Source organism: Canis aureus, chromosome 2, assembly GCF_053574225.1.
Source record: "Canis aureus isolate CA01 chromosome 2, VMU_Caureus_v.1.0, whole genome shotgun sequence".
In the NCBI taxonomy this organism is placed as follows: domain Eukaryota; kingdom Metazoa; phylum Chordata; class Mammalia; order Carnivora; family Canidae; genus Canis; species Canis aureus.
The window spans coordinates 56927529-56940787 of record NC_135612.1 but is presented as its reverse complement, the minus strand read 5'-3'; the positions used below and the strand labels follow the sequence as shown (position 1 = coordinate 56940787).

General features: G+C 38.8%; 2 long non-coding RNA genes across 2 annotated transcripts in view; one reads left to right on the top strand and one right to left on the bottom strand.

The window, feature by feature from the left end:
* The window catches only part of LOC144298856 (uncharacterized), a 22286-nt gene extending 9027 nt beyond the window's left edge, over window positions 1–13259 (top strand). Inside the window, exon 3 of the long non-coding RNA XR_013365732.1 lies at window positions 11602–13259. This is a non-coding gene — a long non-coding RNA (uncharacterized LOC144298856). The remainder of the gene's footprint in view (window positions 1–11601) is intronic.
* The window catches only part of LOC144298866 (uncharacterized), a 150239-nt gene continuing 143273 nt past the window's right edge, over window positions 6294–13259 (bottom strand). The window contains exons 2-3 of the long non-coding RNA XR_013365743.1: window positions 8518–8647; window positions 6294–7910 (exon numbers count right to left, since the gene is read on the bottom strand). This is a non-coding gene — a long non-coding RNA (uncharacterized LOC144298866). The remainder of the gene's footprint in view (window positions 7911–8517; window positions 8648–13259) is intronic.

Sequence of the window (13259 nt, the reverse complement as noted above, 5' to 3'; positions counted from 1 at the left end):
AGAGAAAAGGGTGCTGAGCTCACAGCCAGGAGACCTAGCTCCACCCAGGATGCTGCTCACTGGGTGACACCGAGCACACAGTCCCAGTTCTTCGCATCTTGGCTCTTGGCACTGTCCAGCCAGGGGCGGGAGCTAAATGGTCTCTGCAGCCTTTCTTGGTGGTAACTCTTTGGGATTCTTGTAAACACAGAGCTTCTGCCCGTATGTAGGAAAATGAGGCATCCTCTCCATCAACCACTTTTTCTTAATCATTGACAGTCCACTTCTTATGAAATCCTGTATTTGATTTTGATTTTAATTTTGGACAAAGTAACAAAGATCTCTCTCCCAGTAAAACCACACTTTGAGAACTGAGACAGCAAAGCAGAAGAGAAAGTGTCAGCCATCTGGGGTCTCCCAAGGCCCCATCCCAGGCTCTGTTCTGTCATAAACAAATCACCACCCCTGTGCTCTGTCTCTTTTGATAACACAGAAACATTTATACTCATCCTCTGTATTGGAAAAGGAAAATATGTTTATCAACATATTAGAGCTCAAGTAGTCATTCGGTTCTCTCCGCACATAGTAGGGATTCTCAACCTCAGGACTACTGACAATTTGGGTTGGATAATTCTTAGCCATGCAGGGCTCTCCCTCATGCAGGCTGTTCTGCAATATCCCTGGTCTCTAGCAGCTGGATGCTGAAAGACACCCCACTCCCCAGGTATGACAAACCAATAATGTTTCCAGATATTGTTGAAGATAACCTAGAGGCAAAATGATCCGACTTGTGAACCAATCAGTAATGTGGTAAAACTAAACTACAAATCTAAAACGTAGATAAATGATTTAGTAGATCATGTTAGTGCTTTACAGATGCTGATGTCATTGGATGTCTGGAAATGAAGAATTTCCAGGCCAGAGAACAGCATGACGACCTAGCAGACTCAGAAAGGAGAAGAACCTCTTTGAATCCTGCTTCCCAACCTATGAGCTGAGTGAGCTTGGGCAGGGAACATGACTTCTCTGAGCTTCCATCTCCTCACCTGTAGGATGTAGCGGTTGGGAGGATTAAATGTGAACATTTGGGTACTTACCGTAGCAACGACTATTGATAGCACAGCGACACCTACTGACAAACTTTCATATTGCCACTCAGCTCTGCTAGAACTTTTTTTTTTTTAATCCAGCATCGTTAACATACAGTGTTATATTATTAGTTTCGTACACTATAGTGATTCAACAATTCTGCACATTATTCGGTGCTAATCATCACAAGTTCCCTCCTTCATCCCCAGCATCTATTTTACCCAATCCCCTTCAGGAACCCCCCCCCCCCCATCAGAACATTCTCTGTAAGAGTCTGCTTTGGGTTTCTCATTTTTCTTCGTTTCTTAAATTCCATATATGAGTAAAATGAGCACCTATTGCGTGTATACCAGATACTATGCTGAGTGCTGGAGTTATAAAAATGAACCAAACTAAATCCCTTCCCTCAAGTTTCCCATTCATTACTAGGGGAGGCAAAGGCAGTTCATTGCTAGTCCCAATGCAATCGAGTTGGTGTGCTATGCATATGTGGGGCACAATGGTCCAGAGACAAAGGAGTATTTCACGGTGCCCTACAGAGAATCACAGTCTATTGGGGTGACAGAAATGTGAACACAAATGATCTATATAGTACACTTGAACTGTCGCAGAGATATATGAAGAGAGCCTAACATTGCCTCAGAGAATCAGAGAATGCTTTTCAGAGGAGATGATAAGTAATGTCACACCGCCTTTAATAATAAACTGTTTAGAGATTACTATAAAGTTATTTTTGAGATTTCTTAGAAATGCAAAGAAAGATGAGAAAGCATGTCTACTAATGATGGAGTATTATTTTCTTGAGGATAGTTGACACACAATGTTATATTAATTTCAGGTGTACAACATTGTGATCTGACAAATTTAGACATCATACGATATCTACAAGTATAGCAATCATCTGTCCCAATTCATCATTGTTATACTATCATTGACCAAATTCCTTAAACTCTGCTTTTTATTCTCATGACTTATTCATCCCATAACTGAAGGCCTGTGTCTCCCACTCCCTTTCACTCATTTTGCCCACCCACCCTCCCCTCTGGCAACCATCAGTTTATTTTCTGTGTTTTAGTTCTGATTCTGCTTTTGGTTTATTCTTTTTTAAGATTCCATTTATGAATATAATCATATGGCATTTGTCTTTCTTGTCTGACTTATTTCACTTAGCATAATACTCTCCAGCTCCAACCATGTTGTTGCAAATGGCAAGATTTCATTCTTTTTTATGGCTGAATAATATTCATATATATCTATATATATCACATATATAGAGATACATATCACATCCTTTTCATCCATTCACCTATTTATGGACATTTGGATAGCTTCCATGTCTTGGCTATTGTAGATAATGCTGCTATACACATTGTGGTGCATATATCCCTTTGAATTAGTATTTTCATATTCTTTGGTTAAATACTTAATATTTGGAGAATATTCCTGTTTCCCGAATTCCTGGATTGTAGGGTATTTCTATTTTTAATTTTTTGAGGAATCTCCATACTGTTTTCCACAGTAGCTGTACCAGTTTGCATTCCCACCAACAGTACACAAGGGTTCATTTTTTCTCCACATACTTGAAAATAATTGTTGTTTATTGTGTTTTTTATTTTAGTCATGCTAACAGATATGAAGTGTATCTCCTTGTGGTTTTGATTTGCTTTTGCATGATGAGGAGGGATGTTGAGTATTTTTTCATATGTCTGTTGATTATCTGTATGTCTCCTTTGGAAAAATGTCTATTCTTCCACCTATTTAATTGTTTTGTGTGTGTGTGTTGGCTTGTATGAGTTCTTTATATATTTTGGATACTGACCCCTTATTGGATCTATCATTTGCAAATATCTTCTCCCATTCAGTAGGTTGTCTTTTTGTTTTGTTGATATAAAAGCTTTTTGTTTTGATGTACTCCCAAAAGTTTGTTTTTGCTTTTGTTTCTCTGCCTCAGAAAGCATACCTAGAAAAACGTTGCTATGGCTGATGTCAGAGAAATTACCACCTGTGCTCTCTTCCAGGATTTTAACATTTCTTGTACAGCTGGTTTAGTGGTGATAAACTCCTTTATCTTTTGTTCATATGGGAAACTATCTCTCCTTCAAATCTGAATGATAACCTTGCCTAGTAAAATATTCTTGGTTGCAGGTTTTTTCCTTCTGGCTCTTTGAATATATCATGTCACTCCTTTCTGGCCTATAAAATTTCTGCTGAAAAATCAGCTGTAAGCTTTATAGATGTTTCCTTTTAGGTAACTTTTTGTTTTTCTCTTGCTACTTGCAGGGTTCTCGCTTTAACATTTGGCATCTTAATGACTAAGTGCTGTGGTGTGGACTGCCTTGGGTTCCTCTTGTTTAGAACTCTCTGTGCTTCTTAGACTTGGGTGTCTATTTTCCTCCCCAGGTTAGGGATGTTTTCAGCTGTTTTTTTCTTCAAATAAGTTTTCTTCACCTTTCTTTCTTCTTCTTCTAGGACCCCTCTAATGCTAATGTTTGTTCACTTTATGTTGCCCAAGAGATTTCTTAATCCACCCTCAGTTTTTAAAAGTTCTTTTCTTCTTTCTGCTGTTCAGCTCATATGCTTCCCATTACCTTGTCTTCCAGATCACTGATACATTCCTCTGCCTCCTCTAATCTACTGCTGATTCCCCCTAGTGTATTTTTTTTATTTCAGTTATTGTATTCTTCAGCTCTGATTGATTGTTTTTAATATTTTCTGACTCCTTATTGAAGTTCTCACTGAATTCTTCCATTCCTTCTCCAGCCTGATGAGTGTCTTTAGAATTATTACTTTAAATTCTTTATCAGGTATATTGCTTTTCTTTGTTTCATTTAATTCTTTTTCTGAGATTTTTCTTCTTATTTGTTTTGGAGAATATTCCTCTGTCTCCCCATTTTGCTTGACTATCTGTGTTTGTTTCTATGGATTAGGCAACATGGTTACTTCTCCTCAAGTTGAAGGAGTGGTCTTGTGTATGATGTCCCCTGTGTAGACCATGTGTTCTTGATGATCCTTGCTGATTGGCTGCAACTGTGGCTATAGATGCTACTTTTTAAAACCATGGCTTTTTACAGAAAGGATAAAGGAAAAAATAATAAAAGAAAAAGGAAAAGAAAGTAAGAAAAGAAAGAAGAAAAAGGAAAAAAGAAAAAGAAAGAAAAGGACAAAAACACAGGAAAAAAGCTAGAAACAAGACAGACAAATTTTAAAAGGTAAATAAAACAATAAACATTAAAAAAAAAAAGAAACACAGAACTACAGCTTATTTTCTGTGCTCCAGCACAACCAAGGCTGATGTGGGCTTCAGGACCCTGGGCCCACTGGAGTGTGAGCTCATTAAGGTGACTGGGCCCACTCATATGGGGCTCCAGACTCTGCTCGGGTCCAGGTTTCCAAGCTGAGGTGACAATGTACACCCTGTGGTTCTCCAGTCCCTCTGACTTGCAGAGCATTCCCAAGCTCCTCTGCTTTGACAGAGTTCTCTTTATATGCTAGCTGTTCTTTTAGACACTTTTTTCCTGTGCCCCAGGACAGAGATATCTGTCCCCAAACCCACAGTACTACCCTCACTGCTGTTGGCAGTGTCAGAGGTGAGACTTCCCTTCGTGTCTCCATCTCTTTGTCTGATCTTTTGTCATTCTCTATCTTTGGTTGTCCAGTAGCCATTCAGTCATCCCTCAGTTCTTCTTCAAGAGGAATCATTAGTAGACGTACAATTTGGTGTGTTCCATGGAGGAGGGAAGTTCAGAGTCTTCCTGTGCCACCATCTTGAACCAGAACCAATGGTGGAGTCTTATGATTAGGGCCCATAGGGATGTGGAGTCACATGGGGAGTCACTTTGTCAGTGTGCAAACATTCTCTGTTCCACTGTGTCTGGGTTTGAGACATACTCTGGTATCACAAATACCTGATAAGCCAACACAGCACTATCTTGATAATGATCAAAGTTGAAGTGACCAGCCTTTTCATGGTTTGCTTGTATTCAGGCTTCCCAAAGAAGTAAGATCAGATTGCATCAGGCTGCCATTCTCTCATTTAGAGTGCCTCTACTGGACAAAGTTGGTCTCAAGTCACCTCAAAGATAATTGACCTTCCTTATGCCTACCCATTGTCTTTAGCTGTGCACTGATCCATGGCACAATCAGCTGTGGCCAGCATCATTGGGTTGGTTTCAGTCAAGGTATATGGCACAGGCCAAAATAATAAATGAAATAAAAATGTGCTTCAGGTCACTGTATGGCAGAAACTTCTAAATATATTGGCCAGACCAGTATATAAATTTACATGCTAGCTTTGTATTAGTTTGTAGCATATTTCTTGTATCATAAATTATCACAAATTAAGCTGATCAGCACAATGGAAATTTGTTCTTTTATAGTCTGGAGATCTAGAATTCCAATATCAAGGTGTCAGTGAACTATGTTCTCTTCAGTTGTCTCTGAGGAAGAACCGGTACCTGATTCTTCCTAGCTTCTGGTGGCTCCTGAAATTGTTAGCATGCTTGGCTAGTACAAAGACATCACTTTACATTCTACCTGCATCTTCACACTGCCCTCTTTGTGTGTCTGTGTGTCTTCTCTTCCTATAAGGATACCAGTCATTAGATTTAGGGCCCACCCTCACCCAGTGTGATCTTATCTCAACCTTTAACTAAAAATATCTGCAAGGACCCTATTTGCAAATAAGATGACATTCTGAGGTTCAGGGTAGATATGAATCTTTGAGGATACTATTTATCCCATTACTAGCTGTAGGGTTATCAGACTTGTTTTCCAACTATACATTCAACCTTTGATGCAGGTGTGAATTTATGAAAAAAGCTGACTGGTGTATTTCAAAATAAAAAAATCAAATAGGCTGCTTTGAAGAGTTGAGGGGAAGTCTTCAAAGTCATATATGTAAATCTGGTTCATCTTTGCCTTGGACTAGTCAAATTTCTGAAGAGAAAATGTAGGTGGGGCTGGACCAGTTTGCAAAAAGGGAATGCCAATGTATAAAAGCAGATTTAGTCATCCAGGAAATAAGGGATAAGTAAAAATACTATCCATAAACGTGAGCCCTTTGTCTAGGCAGACAAGGAAGTTTTTCAGGTGTCATGAGTGTTTTAAAAATATTAGCATTCTTTTTTTTTAATTTATTTTTTATTGGTGTTCAATTTACTAACATACAGAATAACCCCCAGTGCCCGTCACCCATTCCCTCCCACCCCCTGCCCTCCTCCCCTTCTACCACCCCTAGTTCGTTTCCCAGAGTTAGCAGTCTTTACGTTCTGTCTCCCTTTCTGATATTTCCCACACGCATTCTTTATAGATTTTGTATATTACAAATATCTTCCCCCTAGTTGTGAAATATATTTTAACTTTCATATCAGTATCTTCTAATAAAGAGAAACACTAAATGTTAGTACAGAAGAAAGTTTCAATTTTCTCTTTTATTATCTGTGTTTTTCTTTAGCTTACTGAAGAAACTTTTCAACTTCTATATCAAAAATATTTTTCTGCATTTATTATTGACTTTTTTACACAGTTAGGTCTCTAATTCATCATATCATTGATTTCTTTTAAGGTGAGGATCTAACTTTATTAATTTGGAGAAGTTGACATTGTACACATGATTATGGCATGGCTCTGGAACCAAATCATCTTCTCTGGCTTATAAAATAGTTTCTTAACAGTTCCTTGTAACACGTGGACAAGAAGATATACAAGAATGTTCATTGCAATATTTTTCATAACAGTAAATGAAATGTCCCTTAAGAATAAAATTAGCAAATAATTTTCAGTGTATTTATATAGCCGTAAACGTAACTGAACTGGAGCCACACATATCAGCGAGGGATATTCGAAAATTACTGTGTTGAGAGAAAATAAATTTGAGGATGATATTTTTTAAAACCACTTACTATGAGTACTAGCATTAAATGTTCAAAACAATTCCATATGTTTCATATGTACTAACAGCATAGAAACATGCCTGGGAATGAAAGACTCCATTATGAGGTGACCGCTGGGCAACAAGGATGGAATCAAGGAGGTGACCGTGGCGGAGGGGGTGTTCAGCTTCAATTCTATCTGTAATGTTTTCACTTAAAAACAAACAGACCAGCAACAAAAACCCTGCGGTGATCCGGCGTGCTGTCTTCGAGCTGAGTGGTTCAGAACTGAGCAGGGAGTTCTCGGGTGTTGATTACAGCACTGCAGACCCGGTGATCGTTAGGCCTTCTGACTGTGACCCACAGTAAGGAAACGGTTATTTCACATTGTGACACACGTGCATGCACAGGCGCTTGCCCACATCTGCATGTACACACAGAGAACTGAAATCAGATTTTTATGAAAGAAGTTTGCGTTTACTAAATTGATACCCTCATATTTTCCATTCTCCTTTATTCCATTTATTTTCTTGAAAAAATGTTACCTGCAGTTTAAAAAACACTGGCTTATAGTTTTGCATGGTTAAAATATTTTAAAGTTTAAGAAATATCAGTACTGGCAAATATTTTAATTGGATGAAAGGACCGATTTATCTGGAAGGAGGACTGATCATGTACTCTCAAAATTCGTCACATGCTCCATCAGAAAACAATGATGTGCAATGGCTTTCAAACTCTGCTTAGCCATGAAGCCCTTTTGATAAATCCAGTGCAAAGAAAGTTGAAATGTGTGACCTTGAATAACAGTGCCAAACTCTTCCTCAGGGAGGGAACAGTGGTTCTTGGAAAACTTTCTTTGATGCATGCCTGGAGCCGAAGGTGAGCCTCTCCGAGGCCTGGCTCCAACCTTCGGAGGCAGATGAGGCTGCTCCGCGCAACTGAAGTGGGAGAGTCTGGAAGTGCCAGGATGTCCTGCAGGGATGGGGTGAGGAGCAGAGTTGGGAGGGCAACAGGGAACCAGAAGACAGCAGAGGACTGTGAGAGGCAGGAGGTGCCTGCTGCCCTGGAGCCAACCTCCAGAAACGTCTATTAAGCTCATGCATGTCTGGTATATGGGAAATTATTGTTGTTATAGAAGCCCAGGGGGCTTCATATCAGGGCTGACCTGTCATGACATAGGAGCCCAAAAGAACTCCAAATCCCAAGAGACAATTGAGGCCAAATGAAAATCATCGTCCCTTGTAATGAACAGAAATCAGGAGGAAGGTTTGGGTTTCCACTGGGTGACAAAGTGAGGGATCCAACACCATTTCAAAACTAGATCCCAAAGGGCAGGGAATTCTGTGGATGGATATGGGTCACGGTGGCATCTCAATATGTAAAATAGGTAAAAACTGGGCTGCTTTGATGAAGGAGGCAGCAGGAAGGGAGACGGGGGTCAAGAGAATGGGATGGGGGTACATTCAGTGGAATCTGGGCCCTTAGCCTCCCCCAGCAACTGAGGGACCTCTGGAAAATGCTGTGCGTAACCTATTTTACAGATTAGGAAAGAGAGCCCCAGAGTAGTAAAGTCACTAACCTGAGGTGACCCACTTAAGAAAGCAATGGGATCTCCTGGCCTCCAGTTCAGACTCTCTCATGACCATGCTGCACTTGTTTGTGTGACTTGCTTCACCGTGTGAATTAGGTAGAATCAATAAGATGAGAGCCTTGAGAGAGTAAAACACAGGTCATCTGATTTGGGCATTACTATGCCCAAATGTATGTGGGAGTTCGAAAGAGGAAAGGAGCAAGGAACAGGACATTCTATGTGGAGAAACTGAGTGACATTAACAGCAAGGAAACAACAACAACAACAACAACAACAGACAGGCAAGCCTTAGCTTGTGCAGAATTTGCATAGGGCTTAACTGCCTGCATCAGGAAGTGGGTGGGAACCTGCCAGGCCCAGGCCCCCAGTGTCCATGGAAGGTTTTAGGACAAATGGCCTCCTCTCATCCTCTCCTAATGAAGCCCATGGGAGGATTTACAGTTGTTAAAGAAACTGAAAAATGTCAAAAGATCTATATTGTGTCAAGACACCAAGAATTTGCCTCGGTTTCGTTTCTACCTTGTGCCTTCCTGTCTGCTTTTGTCAGGCCCGTGATGGAAAATCTTTCAAAGACAGCAAAGCCAAGGGACATTTGCTTCTAGGTTCTTCCTTTGACTTCTTTTCTCCAGTGACTGAAAGTGAGCAGCACACAGAATTGACAGTTCCCAGGCAGCACAGTCTTCATTCGGTTTTTGTGTTGTTCCTTTCCAGATTCTGGAGCTCTGAAGATTCGAATGGGCTCTGGTAAAAGCAGAGCTTGAAATGAAGACAGGGAAGCTGAATACTCTGTTTTCGTGATAATGGTATAGTCTGGTTCTTCAAGGGCTCTGTCTCCTGCTTGCTGCTATAAGCACTAGAAGCCACACCTAAAGCTGACTATATAAGATTATTATTTAGATATACCATACCTCTGTACACTAAAAAATCTCCATGGTGACAACTGCACTGTTTCTCTGGAGAATTCTAACATGACTACATTTCCACTTATTTCCATGTGGTGGGTCTTCTGTTTTCATGCTCTTTATTGTACAGTCCAGGCTTTCTCCAAGATTTAGTTATCACCTTTATCATATAGTAAAGGCTTTCCTCTTTCATCTCTATTTGGGTCTATGTCTGGATTTTTTTATTCTTTCTCATTCCTTTCTTTGTGTACTCTTTTGAAAGAACCACATTGTCAGGGCACCTGGGTGACTCAGTGGTTGAGCGTCTGCCTTCCACTCAGGTCGTGATCCTGGGGTTCTGGGATTGAGTCCCACATTGGACTAACTGCAGGGAGTCTGCTTCTCCTTCTGCCTATTTCTCTGCCTCTCTCTGTGTCTCTCATGAATAAATAAATGAAATTTAAAAAAAAAAAAAAAACATGTTGCTAAATTATTGTCACTTTTTTTCTTTCCAAGTTTTTATTCAAATTCTATTTAGTTATCGTAGAGTGGAATATTAGTTTCAGGTAAAGAACGTAGTGACTCATCACCTGCATACAACACCCAGTGCTCACCAGGACGAGTGCCCTCCTTAATCCCCATTTCACGTATTCCCTGCCCACCTCCCCAAATTATTGTCACTTTAAAATACATGCTAACCCTGGTACAGAAAGCTGTCCATCATTATCCCTTTTCTTTCATTATCCCTTTTTATGATATTTTTTGTCTTCTTACCACTTTATTTTGTCTGCTGAACCTTATGAACCAGCATTCCCAAAGTGTACCTTTGAGATTTCCATAGGTGACACAAAGAATTTATAGATTTCTCTGGGGACTATTGACATAGTTACAGTATTGTCTTTCCAAGTGTTCATCAAGTATTACTTCTAATTAATGGATCATTGTTTTATGTCCTTTGTTAAAAGCTTTGTAGTTCTCTTTGAGTAAATGAAAGTTATTTCTTTTTTTTAAAGATATTATTTATTTATTTATTCATGAAAGACACAGAGAGAGAGAGAGAGAGGCAGAGACACAGGCAGAGGGAGAAGCAGGCTCCACGCAGAAAGCCCGATGTGGGACTTGATTTCGGGTCTCCAGGATCACGCCCTGGGCTGAAGGCAGCGCTAAACCACTGAGCCACCCGGGCTGCCCAAAAGTTATTTCTTATTTTATTTATTCCTAGGTATTTTTTTTGTTGCTATTTTGAATGAAAATTTTTTCTTTATATATCCAAACTGGTTATTTCCAGTACACAAGAAAGTTATCAAGTACTGTATTTTTATGTTAAAAGTAGTCTTCTCACTAACTCTTTTACTTCAGATGCAGTTTCAGTTTATTTACTTGAGTCTTCCCAGAGATAGAAAGCATCATCTACAAATACTAGTTTCACCTCTTCCTCTTCAATGTCTCTGTCCCATCTTACATTTGTATTTCCCAAGCAGCAAATATACCCATAAAAATATTGAATAACAGTGTTGATAGTGATATTTTTCATTAGTGTTTAAGAAATATTACTATGTTCTAAACTCTGCAAAGCAGTTTACATGCTGTTATTAACTGAATATTGGTGTTCCCCAAACATAAAATTTTGAAATCCTTACTCCAATGTGATGACATTGGGGGCAGGGCCTTTGGGAGGTGAATGACAAGGTCATGAGAGTAGAGCCTGAATTCATGAGGATTAGTGACCTGGTAGAAGAGACTCCAGGGAACTCTCTCACCCATTCCACCATGTGAGGACACAGCAAGAAGATGGCCATCCATGAACCAAGAAATGTATCCTCAGCAGACACTGGATCTGTTGGCACTTTGGCTTGGACTTTCCAGCCTCCAGAACTTGAGAAATAAATATTTATTATTTGAGCCACATAATCTATGGTGTTTTTGTTGTGGTAGCCTGGACAGGTTAAGACATATACTTTGTTTTATTTGTCTTTCAAAAAAAACATTAAGAGGTCAGAGAAGATAGTGAGCATCCTATTCTCACTTTCTCCATCAGCAAAATGAGAGTAACAGCATCCCCACACAACAGATTATTTGTAGAGATTGATGGTCTACAAAATTCTGGTTCAACTTCTCACACTGCAAGCTTCTGTTATGATAGTTGTTAACTCTGCATCATGACTACTGTTATTTTATCATCATTTTACAGATGAAACAAGGAAATGAGACTTGGAGAAATTGAGATCCACACAGCTAGGAAGTGCTGGAATTGGGACCCAGGCGCCTATCTGTATAACTTTCAGATCTATGCTTTTGCCTCCTCTTCATTTGATGGAAATTTTCCTGTGTTTCAAGGTTAAGCAAATCACCTTTCAACTTCTAGTCAATGAAAAACATTTTGGGAGGAGTTGTTACCTAATTTTTATCAGTGGCACTTCTGGATATTAAAATGATCATACAGTCTATCTTTTCTAATCTACTAACAAATTAATTTTATGGTAATATTTCCTCATGTTGAACCATCCTTGCATTTCTGAAATCAACTGCACTTAGCAATGGTCATATTATCTTTTAACATAACAGTGGAATGCTGAATTTAATTCACATGCATTGATTCATTTCCCAATGTAAGACAAGGCCCTAACATTTTTTTGTTTTTAGATTTGAAGCAGTTGTTTTAGATGTGTCTCTCAGAAACAGCATTTAATGGAATTGAATTTTTATTGATTTAAGACATTTTGTATTTAATGTGAGTATTCAACCCAATTACATTTTGTTTCATAGCTGACAAAGGTGGCCTTACTTCTGCCAACTGTATTTCCTTATTTCTGTACTTGTTTACTGTTTCCTCTGCCATATTTTTCACTAGTTTTTCCTCATGTGGCAATTTAGAAAGAAATTTTAAAACCTTACAAGCACTTATATTTCAGTTTTCTTTCAATATACTTGATATAGCGTGACATTCTGTTCCTTTTATGCCATGACTTCTATATGTTTGCATTCTTTGTTTTGATTTATTTCACAATTGCCTGGTATATATCTTTAAGTAAAGATTTTTGGGAAGAATATAAGTGCAGTATATTTTTTTTTAAGAGTTGGCAAATCTGACCACATCTTTCTTTTGCCTGTACTCACAAATTTAGCTGTGAATAGAATTTTTGGATCATGGCATTTTAAATTCAAAAGTCTATCTACCTCACCTCATTATTTTCTGTCACTGACTTATGGCCACCTCCCACTTTATTTACATCTCTGCTATAGTGATTCCTATGTTATATGATGACATATCTCTTTGTGGGACACCATGCTACTAGGTAATAAGCTCTCAAGAACTGTGACTTTATCTTTTTGATCTTTGATTCCCTAAGACCTATCACCATACCCAGCACATAATAGAATGGTTCTCAGTAGAGGTTACTTTAATTAAGGGATATGAAAACAAATGAACTTTGCCAGTTATAATGTTCTACATAAATAGAAAGGCAAGACCATCATCAAAGGCTCTTCATTATTCGTGAAGATTACATAGCAATATGTTTAAAAGCCTTTCTATTAAAGTTAATATTATTTTAGTTTAATTTGTTGATTAATTGATTTTGTAGGTGACAGTATGACTGAGGCTAATGGTAGAATCTAGAAAAGGATATTTCTACCTCCCAGGGTTTTGTAGGTAAAGGCTATGACTTCTCCATCAGTTAGTTGATCATTGGGAATAACCATTTAATGAAAACAAATTGTTTAGATTTTAAAATAGCCTGGAAGAGAAGCAATAATAAAAGAAAGCTGGCATCCCATCACAATGAGTTCAATTATCGGAAAAACTCAAACATCCTAACCCCAGTGCAGGATAGGTGAACATGTGCCAGG